General features: G+C 36.8%; 1 protein-coding gene across 1 annotated transcript in view; it reads right to left on the bottom strand.

The window, feature by feature from the left end:
* Positions 1 to 10,634, bottom strand: part of LOC148956783 (putative splicing factor, arginine/serine-rich 6) — a 29,291-nt gene that overhangs the window by 15,253 nt on the left and 3,404 nt on the right. The window lies entirely within an intron of this gene.

Consider the following 10,634-nt stretch of genomic DNA (forward strand, 5'->3'; position numbering starts at 1 on the left):
TTTGTATATAACCTGATATTATGTCAAACCAATCAGAAGGAGGGAGGGGTGAGGTTGTAACGGAAAGAATAATACATATATCATCGGTACTAGTCAATTAGCTGATACACACGCAAGATAGATGCTAAAGGAAACTAGTCAAACGGGTATCAGTCAATAGAGAATTGGATCGCAAAGCGTGGTTTGTCATTGCGTTTACAATATTTAAATTACTATTTTTTGGGGTTTAGGGGGGGAAGTACCTAGATTAGGTTACTTATTTAATACATACTATGCTTTAAACACCCCCCCCCCTAGTGTGCAAATATGTAGCCCAAATTTGGTTCTAAACTTTTATATTTTCATCATATTTTGTTTTATTTCATTAGCATTAACTAATGAAACTAGCTCCTCCTCCATTTAATTTTAGTATGACTGTTGACGGAACAAGATTCAAAGTCAACTGATGAAATTGAAAGGTGACTAACTGACTATTGTCACTTGTCACTAAACAAATGATAATCGTATGCTCATGAGAGACAATGTTATCTTAACTTACCATACCAGTAAGCGAAGTGGGTATAGTCTCATCCTAATAACTGAGTGATTGTTTGATAAGATTAAACGACCGCGATGTGGAAAAATGTCGATACTCTTGTCAGTGTAATATAAAATGGGAACAGCGGATTCTTTCACAGGAGAAAAATAGATTACTCAGAAAATGCGAAACTTCCTTATTACTCAAAAGCATAACATAATTGTAAAATGAATTCAAAAACGTAACAGAAATGTAACATTTTAAGGACCTTAACGTAAAATTTATCTTTTTAATCATAGTGTGCCAAAAATGGTACAAACGTAACGTCGGTGGCAACCCTGTCTGCAAAGATTATCGTTTATCAACTCATCTTTGTTCTAAGATCTTACAGCTCACTGATGTTGGCAAAATACGTGAAAGACGCCATCTTTCTGCCATATAGAACAATGATGAAAGAACATTGATGATCTACTCATTATTGTTTTCAGACCACTGATCAGAGCAGAATGATGAAAGACGTTTGCACAAAAACGACCAAAGATGTAAGATCTTTGTTCAAAGATTTCACTTTTAAGCGTTTTCTGACAAAAGATGTAAGATCTTAGCACATTGATGAGTGAAAAAACAGGCCTAATGGTGGAAGTTTGTAGGTCTTTCCATGAGGCTGCGTTTTCAGAGCTTTGACTATAGGTAACGCAAGAGCTCATCGTCATTTATATCTAATAATTTAAAAAAAAACAAGTTTTTTGAACTGAAAGTAAGGAGCAACATTAAAACTTAAAACGAACAGAAATTACTACGTGTATGAGCGGGTTCGTCCCCTAGTCAACACCTCGCTCTTTACGCTAAAGTTTGAATTTTGTTTGAATCACAAATCGCTGAATCACAAAGGCCGTTTAATTAGAATATATAGCTCTTTTGAAAGTAGTGAAAAAAACTACAGCATAACGACCAGGGTGTTGACTAAGGGGAATCTCTCCTCATATATATTATGATTTCTTTTCGTTTTAATTTTTAGTATTGCTCCTTACTTGCAGTTCAATAACAACTTTTGTTTTTTATTTAATTTCTTATCGTTTTTTAAATAATGCTGGAAAATCCGGGGCTCCCTTCATAGAAATGTCACTTCACCCAAGAAAACATCCTCCCACGTAATCCCCTCCTCCACCCCCCACCCAGAAAAATCCCTCCTGAAAACGTCTGTATACTTCCCAATAACCAATACTGTATGTAAACAATGGACAAGCTTCATAACTTGCAGCCTTTCCCCAGGGAACTGTGGAGGACTAAGTCATCCTCGAAGACATTTTTAGTAGGTTTTCGACTATGCTGAAAAAATGGCTATCTCAAAATCTTGATTGGGCGACTTTTGGAAACAAATGAGCGTGGGAGGGGGCCAAGTTGCTCTCCAATTTTTTTTGTCACCCTGATTTGGATATATTTAGGGGTTAAGGTAAAGTTCATTTGGTTATATTTAGATTCAGAATACAATTTTGGGTATATGTTTGCACACTAGGGGGGGGGGGGTATATATTCTGTTAGTATATAGGTTCTAAGATATTCTTCAATTTATTTTGGAAGTGTATTTTAAAATTTTGTTTAAAAAGACGGAACTGGATTCAACGTCATCTATAAAAACAAATTCGTGGCAAATTTCAAAAGATTTACACATTGCGTTGAGAACATGCAAAAATAGAAATTTCTTTTCTTTTAAGTTGGAAAAAGAAGGGAAAAAGAGGAAAAGGTTCTCCTCTTGGATAATATGTTAACCAGGATCATTATACATATTTTAAAGTAGGAATCGTTTTCTTAGCATGTCTCTTTATCATAGGCCACAATTGTAAATGTTTACCGATGAAACTTATACATTTGAAATCAGCAAAAAAATCCAATTCTTCTTCTATATCTACTGGTATCATAAATCCGTTTTTTACAGTTTTGATTAGTATTGAGCCTGGTCACTCCTTATTTACAGTTCCTTACCACGAACTATTTGATAATATCTTTATCTATGACTTGATGCTGTAAAAAAATATAAATAAATAACAGCGAAACATCTACTGCTCCATAATCTACACAATAATACAAATCCCAGGTTGCTAGTTTTTATTATTATTTTTTTTTTTTAGTTCAAATCGGAGTTGCAATGGTTTCATACTGCTTAAGAAAGGATTATCTTGCTAAGTAAAAAGCAGAACGTAGGATAGGACTAATCAGAGCCACTCCTAAGGTTGGTGTCCTAGGGTACGATGCTCGGTGCAACTGTCCCGGTTGCCCCTCCCCCTAGAAACAGCTCTGGGACTAACTTATTTTGGAGTTAAGTTAAGGTAGTAAATTTTTTAAGTTAAGAATAAAGCTCAGTTCAGATACATAGTGTTTTTAAGGAAATCCTCAAAGGATTCGACAAAAGCGCTTCAGACACATAGTTTTTGTAATTTACAGTTAAGCCAAATGAAGTAATTATAGACAGAGGGCCAATGTCAAAAGCATGTTCTATTGCAAAAAGCTTGAAAAACTCGAAATTAGACTCAGGCTCTCCGTCCTCGCCACGTAAGGGCTTTGAGCTGCTTATAATTAGACGACGACGCCAAGCCGGCGCATCGACCGAAAGCCACCAACGAGGGGCCCGGTTGACCGCCACCAAAAATATCGTAAACGCCACCAGAGCGCCGCACGCACGCCGCCACAGGCAGAGGCGGCGGCGTTTGGCTGACTTTAAATCAATTTTACGGTAATTCTTTATTGCGTCAGCCGCAAAGTCTGAGCTTTTCTTTTCTCGTGTGGTTAAGTATTTCAATTTTTTTGATTAAAAATAAAGCAGGGCTTGCACTATCCCCAAATTTTCGGGGATTTCCCCGAAATCATGTGTCACCCCGAAAAAAAATTTGGTTCCCCGAATCCCCAAAAATCACCCAATCAGGTGCCACCCCTAGTGATGTATCACTAGTGACTATCCCTGCCAAATATTACATTGTATATTATAATTCTTCACCACTCTCTTGTTCGTTAATTTTCGTCTTTTGCGTTATTTTGCATATAAAACAGACAGATACAATTGCAATATACACGGTTCTTCATATATTGACAAAAGTATCGTCTTTATGAAATTAAATAAAAAAAAAGTTTTTAAAATGAAAGTAAGGAGCAACATCACAATTTATTGAGGAGGGGGCAACCCTTCATATATGGCATAGTTTCTGTTCGTTTTCCAAATAATGCCGGTAAATCTGATTCACCCCATTAAATACACCCCTCCCCCCAACGGAAAACTCTTCCGTGGAAATTTCATCCAGCTTAAAGTGCATTCCCCCCCCACCGTTAGATTCCTTCCAGATAGTTCCGTCCTCGCTGAGAACCCACCCCTCTCTGTAAAATTGCTTGTGGACGATTCACCCGGTAAAATTCTCCTTAGCATTTTTTTATGGGAAAAGACTTAATCTCTAATCGGTTTCTCGATCACTCCGAAAATGCCCCCTTCCGTGAAAATTATTTCCCAGAAAACAAAACACGCGGAAAAAAGCCCCCTGATAATTCCCCCGAAACATCTCCACACAAAAAATTTGGCAGACAAGAGAATGAAAGACAATTAAAAAGAATTTCGTATAGTAACTATGTCAAATCTCCCCAGTGTAACATTTCCCCTAGAATATCTATTCATCAGTAATTTCCCTCCCAAAGGAAGATTCTCCCCTTAGAAATCCAACCCAAGGACAACCCCCCCCCCCGCCGCAAAAAAAATGGCTGTATACTTCCCAATAACAAATACTATATGTAAAGAATGGGCAAAGTTCACAACTTGCAGTCCTTTCCCCCGGGGACTGCGGCGGGTCATTTTACACCTACAAAAAATGGCTGGAACAAAATGGCTATTTAAAAATTTTGATCCAGTGACTTTGGGAAAAAAAAAGAGTGGGAGGGGGACTAGTTGCCCTCCAATTTTTTGGTCACTTAAAAAGAGCACTAGAACTTTTGATTTCCGTTCAAATGAGCCCTCTCCCAATATTTTAGGACCACTGGGTCGATTCGATCACCCCTGGGAAGAAAAAAAAGAAACAAATAAAAAACCATCCGTGATCTTTCTTCTGGCAGAAAAAAAAATACAAATTCCACATATTTGCATATAGGAACTTTAAATCTCTACAATAGGGTTATCTGATACGCTGAATCTGATGGTGTGATTTTCATTAAGATTCAATGAGCTTTACGGGGTGTTTTCCCCCATTTTGGAAATAAGGCATATATTCTCGGGCTCGTAGTTTTTGACACCTAACACTAAACTTGATGAAATTTATATATTTGAAATCAGCATAAAAATTCGATTATTTTGATGTATCTATTGGTATCAAAATTGGTATCCGTTTTTATTGTTTTCAGTTCCTATTGGAGCCGGGTCACTCTTTACTTACAGTTCGTTACCACGAACTGTTTGATGAGATAAAACTATTTAGAATGCAGTTTTCCAATTGCTATTAGATTCTTACATCATTCGTAGTCGAGAATTTTATTTTTAAGTTGAACGGAACGCATACACTATACTGGTTCAGTTGGATTTTGAAATCGATAGTCAACAGATTGTTGCGACAGCTGAATCGTAAGTTTGTAGAAATTTGTTTTCTTTTGCTATTTTTATATACATTTTCTTAATGATATCAAATTCCTTGGGAAATCATAGAAATATTTTGATAAACCCAGGGCCCCCGTTGGGACTTGTTTATTGTCTTGGGTATTTTTGGATTTCTCATAGGCTACTGGCCTAATGTGGCTTTTGTGTGTGCTTCCTTTTCAATAGATTCCTTGGATCTTATTGAATGCCACAGCAAATCTATTATTTATTATTACAACTATTATGCAAAGGTCCCGAAACGCCACAGCCATTTCGTTTCTACCATCTATTTCTTCTTCTCTAGATGAATAACGATGAAGACCAGCGTCCAGCCAGTAACTTGCGAAGTTTTTAACTCATCAATAGGCCCAAATCTGTTGTAAATTCAAGCTGGGATTAGAGAACTTATAAAAACATTAGTGTTTGCAGTCAAAATTAATCGCGCCAGCGGCGCGATTAATCATCGGCGGCACGCCGCCCGCTATTATTTTTTGGCCCCGCCACATCGGCCTTCCCTTATCGGCGCGGCGCCGGGGTCACAACCCCGGCGCATAATATCACAAACAATAAATTATTCACTATTGACCTACAGGTTCGCACAGCTTGGATGTAAGTCATTTGTTGAAATCTCACGTTTTTTTTCGACGTAACACCTTTAAATTAGGTGTTGTTTTATCCCCATTTGAAAGTTTATTTGTACGTTTTTTATTTACCCCCCCCCCCTTCTCCAACATTTGCTTACAACCCTTGCCCTGAGCACTAGCCTATTCAATTTCCAACTGAATGAGCCCTTTTTGAAGTTTCTACGACAACGCTATCTATAAAAACCTTATATACCCCCAGGGAATGACTTACAACCTTTGCCCTGAGGGCTGTGGGAGTTTGTCATCCTCAAAGAAATAAATTCTAGAACTTTCAACTACGTCGAATAGAATGGCTATCTCAAAATTTTGATTGGATGCGTTTGGGGAACTGGTGGGCGTGAGAGGGGCGTTAGTTGCTCTCCAATCACTTTCGACTATTAAAAGGGCGCAAACTCTTTTAATTTCCAATCAAATGAGCCCTTTTCGAAGTTTCTACGACAACGTTTTCTATAAAAAAAACCTTATATGCCCCCTTTGCATAACTTAACCCTTGCCCTGAGGGCTGTGGGGGGGGGGGGTGTCATCCTCAAAGACCTAATTTCCAGATCTTTCAACAAAATGCCTATCTCAAAATTTTGATTGGATGTGTTTGGGGAAATGGTGGGAGTGAGAGAGGGATTAGTTTCCCTTCAATCACTTTCGACTATTAAAAAGGGCACGAGCCCTTTGAATTTCCAATCAAATGAGCCCTTTTTGAAGTTTCTACGATAACGCTTTCTATAAGAACCTTACATGCCCCCAGGGCATAATTTACAACCCTTACCCTGAGAGTTGTAGGGGGGAGTGTTGTCATCCTAAAAGACAGTATTTCCAGATCTTTCAACCACGTTGAACAAATAGCTATCTCAAAATTTTGATTGGATGTGTTTGGGGAAATGGTGGGCGTAAAAGGGGTATTAGCCGCCTTCCAAACACTTTCGGGAGATAAAAAGGGCACATGCCCTTCCAATTTCCAATCGAATGAGCGATTTTTGAAGTTTCTACGACAAAACCTTCTAAATGAAGTGCCCTAGTATAAAACAAAGAAATAAATAAATAAATAATACATTGTGCCAACATCGTTCCTTACCTAAGCAGCGCTATTACGCTGCCTATGACTAAAAAAATTAAGCTATCAGTTTGCAGGGCCTTCTCCAGGATAAAGCTGTGCTAGGCCCTTGAACGTCAAGGGAAGGGAGGGTATTTCGGGGGGTCCGAGCATCGAAGTAGGCCAGTGTGGTTTTCCCAGGGTGAAGAGATTTATGCTACCAGTTTGCATGCATTGCACTCCCGGCCAAAAATCAGGAGATCGTTAACTGCGCTGCGCAAACCATTCGCCAGCATGCAAAAAAGTTTTTAGAAAGTTTAGGATTGCAGGCCCGTATCCTTTATTTTTGTTCGGGGAGCGTAGATGGAAAGTTTAACAAAACAGAATGAAAATTTACTTGAATGTTTTTTGCTACTTTTGTACGAGTCAAGACAAAAATATCAGGGGGGTAAACCCCTGCATACGACCCCACCAGTTTGTTTTAATTCAATTATATTTTTTTTCAAAAATTGTGTGGTATCTTTTTCCAGGCAGATCCTTTCCGATCAATAAGAAAAAAAGTCGAGAAAATTATGTTGTAGGACATGGCCCAAAAGTGCAGAACGACTAGGGAACGTTACATGCTTAATTTGAATTCACACCTCCTTTTGAAGAGGCATATGAAATTCATCCTCAGGATCCGGTCTTCGTTTTCAGCAGACCTGGCTAAGCCGCTGATAAACAAAACCCAATCTGGGCGACACAATTTTTACATCTCCACAAGGTATAAACATAAACACTGCTTTCACTTTTGTTTCAGTTTTAACAAAAATTCACAAGTATAATGTTAATATCTTCTCATTACCAGCAAAAATTCATAAGCGAAATGTCGATATTTTTATATTTATCTATCCCACGCGTTACTGATGTAAAAAGACATCATTCCTATTTTGCAACTATTGTCCATTTTAAAGGGGATACCAGTCTATATTTACAGGTACAGTCTCCTCGCTTAATTTCATTTGAATATTATTGCGTTTTTTTCTCTAATATAATCAATCCAAAGTGTTTATAGAAATTTGTTAAGATTGCCGAAATTCTTCGGGACATAAGAAATGTATTATCGCCATTACTATTTGATGTTGCTCTAAGCGGCAGTCACTAAACTTGAGAAAATCCATCAAAAACAGAAGTCGCCTTATCACGTGAACGAAGATTCAGTGTTAATTTACAAAACTGATTTTCAACTTAACTGAAAAATTGTTTCCTTTTTGACTAAAAATTAGCAAATTCTTTTGTTTAAAACCTGTAAAATAACAGTAAGATCTTTAAATTTAGGCCACAAGCGGTATTTTGGTCCAGAGTGGAATGGCTTCAGATCAAGAATCCCAGATACCCTGGATATAGTCTTAATAGAAACCATGTAGTCTCAAAAAGATAAATTGGGGTTGCAATCGTGCCCAAGGGTACCACTACACTAGAAATGTACTATTACCCAACCATTTTCAATTATAAGTTGTCATTATTCAGAACAATTTAGAGTTGAGGTTACTTTCAAACTTAATATTCCGAGAAAATAAAACTAATATCGGTTGTGGTATAGTTGAGATTACCTTCAAACTTGCGTCAAATTTTGAAAGTGATAATAAGTTATCTTTAGATAATTAATCACATGGAAGGGTGGGGAGCATTTCATGAATTTGGATTCGTTCTGTGTAGAACAATGCACAATAAAAGACGCGGTTTTGTACATGCACGAGTTTATAAGGGAGTTACTTTCAATTTCTTATACGTGCCCTTTTCAAAATGTTGTTCGTTCTAGCAATCCATTCAAATAGCCATTACGAGTTTTAATACTTTTGTTGGAGATATTATTACTAAAAACCCTTAAATTTTTCAGCAAGTTTATACATGTCCTGGAAACTAGAATCTTGCGTCTCAGTAACACTTAAAATCAAGTTTTTTAACTTTGCCCCGCTTTTGCTATCCTGTTGAGGAGTTTGCTCACGAATAAAGGCCAGCCACTGACGACATACATTGATGGGAAATCTGCTCAAGATAAAAACATCAATTGTTTGAATTTTTACCATGATGCAATTTATTTATGAAGACAAAAACGACATACGTACGCAGATCAGAAAATATTTCTTTCTGGCAAAGTTTATTGTTTAAAAAAGGAGACAAACACTTCTTCAATGGAGTCAAACCAACCTGGGACCAATAGTTGATCCCGAGTTACATCACTGAGTTATGCATCACTGTATACAAGTAATATACAGTAGAATCGTTCCCTATCTCAACCATTATACAAAGCCGGACCGAGATGCAAGCGCTCCGGAGTACGTAGACACATAAGCGACATTAGATTTTTTCACGGGTAAACAAATCAGATTTCCTTTAACCTCGAAACTTGGCTTCATCTTTGTAACACTAACTTTTTAAAAATCTGATTTTAAATTAATTTACTCCAATACGTGTATAAAAATTGGTAATTAGTAGTGTAATATTATTACAAATTACAAGTAGGTTTCAAAGGCATTTAGAGAAAGTTTCTGCGAAAATACGTGTTCCAGGGTAACATACACTGAACTGTTGATGGACGAGGATAAGGGTGGAGCTTTTATACACGCCAAAACTGTAGTAGCCAAATATTACCGAGTCGTGATTCTACAGTACGTTATTTATATACAGTGGTGTGTACACACTAAAGCCCTATCATTACAATTAGCATATACTAGGTTTAGGAAACAGACTGAATCTCAGCTCATGTTATATCACAATGTGAATGGAATTAATTGATTTAAAATGCTTTTTTTTGAAAAAAAAAAAAAAAAAAAAAACAGCCTAAAACCATTTCTATATTATCTTACAAATATTAAAAGTAAATAATAGCTCCAAAATTTTTATTTGGAAATTAGTTTCACTGTTGCCCGTTAGATTCAACTCAAAAGTCATTGTTAAATCCATAAAAATAATTCGAAAGACGTCAAACATATTTTAAATAATAGCAAAAAGCCAGATTGCAGACTTGTTTTTATAAACATGAGGGTTTTAAGACCATCCACTTGGCAAATAAACAGCTTAAAACCAAAAGATTCGTTTCCAAGTAACTTTAAGAAACAAAAAACACGCAAAATAAGCCACTCAATACAGCAATTTCGGTTTATTTGATTAAGTTGACGCCTTGTAAATTGCTACAGCCAAAGTTGCCAAGTTACACTACACAGCCCCTTGTCCCAACAAGATACCATTTCTCACTATAATACGACACACATTCAGTGGACTTGAGCAATTACGTTCATTTGGCATCCCGATCATTATGTATCTAAAATTCCTTTAGAAATAATCAACCAAATATTTTACTGATTTATTTAGTACACCTATTTCTACTATATTTGAGAAATTACAGCACCAATAATAGGGTACTCAGCTTACCAAATATTCCTTCAATGAACATTCAGTTGCAAAATTAGCCCTGCTAATAAATTTAAGTACTGGTTCCACCAACTGGAGAACAGACCTAGCCCCTGATACAAAATGGTAGGATAAGTACCCTTGCGAAGGTACTTTCTATTCACATATAAAATGATCCTGACAGGACCACTATCAGAGGGTCAAATACAAAGCGACCCAGATTCGTAACTTGCTATTTATGTATCTTGTAATTATTTCTATGAGCAAAAGCAAGGTAAAAATCTGCTTATAAATGCCTTCTTGCTAAAACTCGAAAGTCAAGACACTTACGGAACTATTTGAGCTAAACAAAATAACTCAAATGGCAGGTTTAACCTTTTGCATTCAGTATTTAAATGTACTCTGGAACACTCTTCTCAATACCAGGTAATTACAACGTATAAAAAAAAG

Source organism: Artemia sp. Qi Xiang Cuo, chromosome 1 (genome assembly GCF_049724085.1).
Source record: "Artemia sp. Qi Xiang Cuo chromosome 1, ASM4972408v1, whole genome shotgun sequence".
Lineage (NCBI taxonomy): Eukaryota > Metazoa > Arthropoda > Branchiopoda > Anostraca > Artemiidae > Artemia > Artemia sp. Qi Xiang Cuo.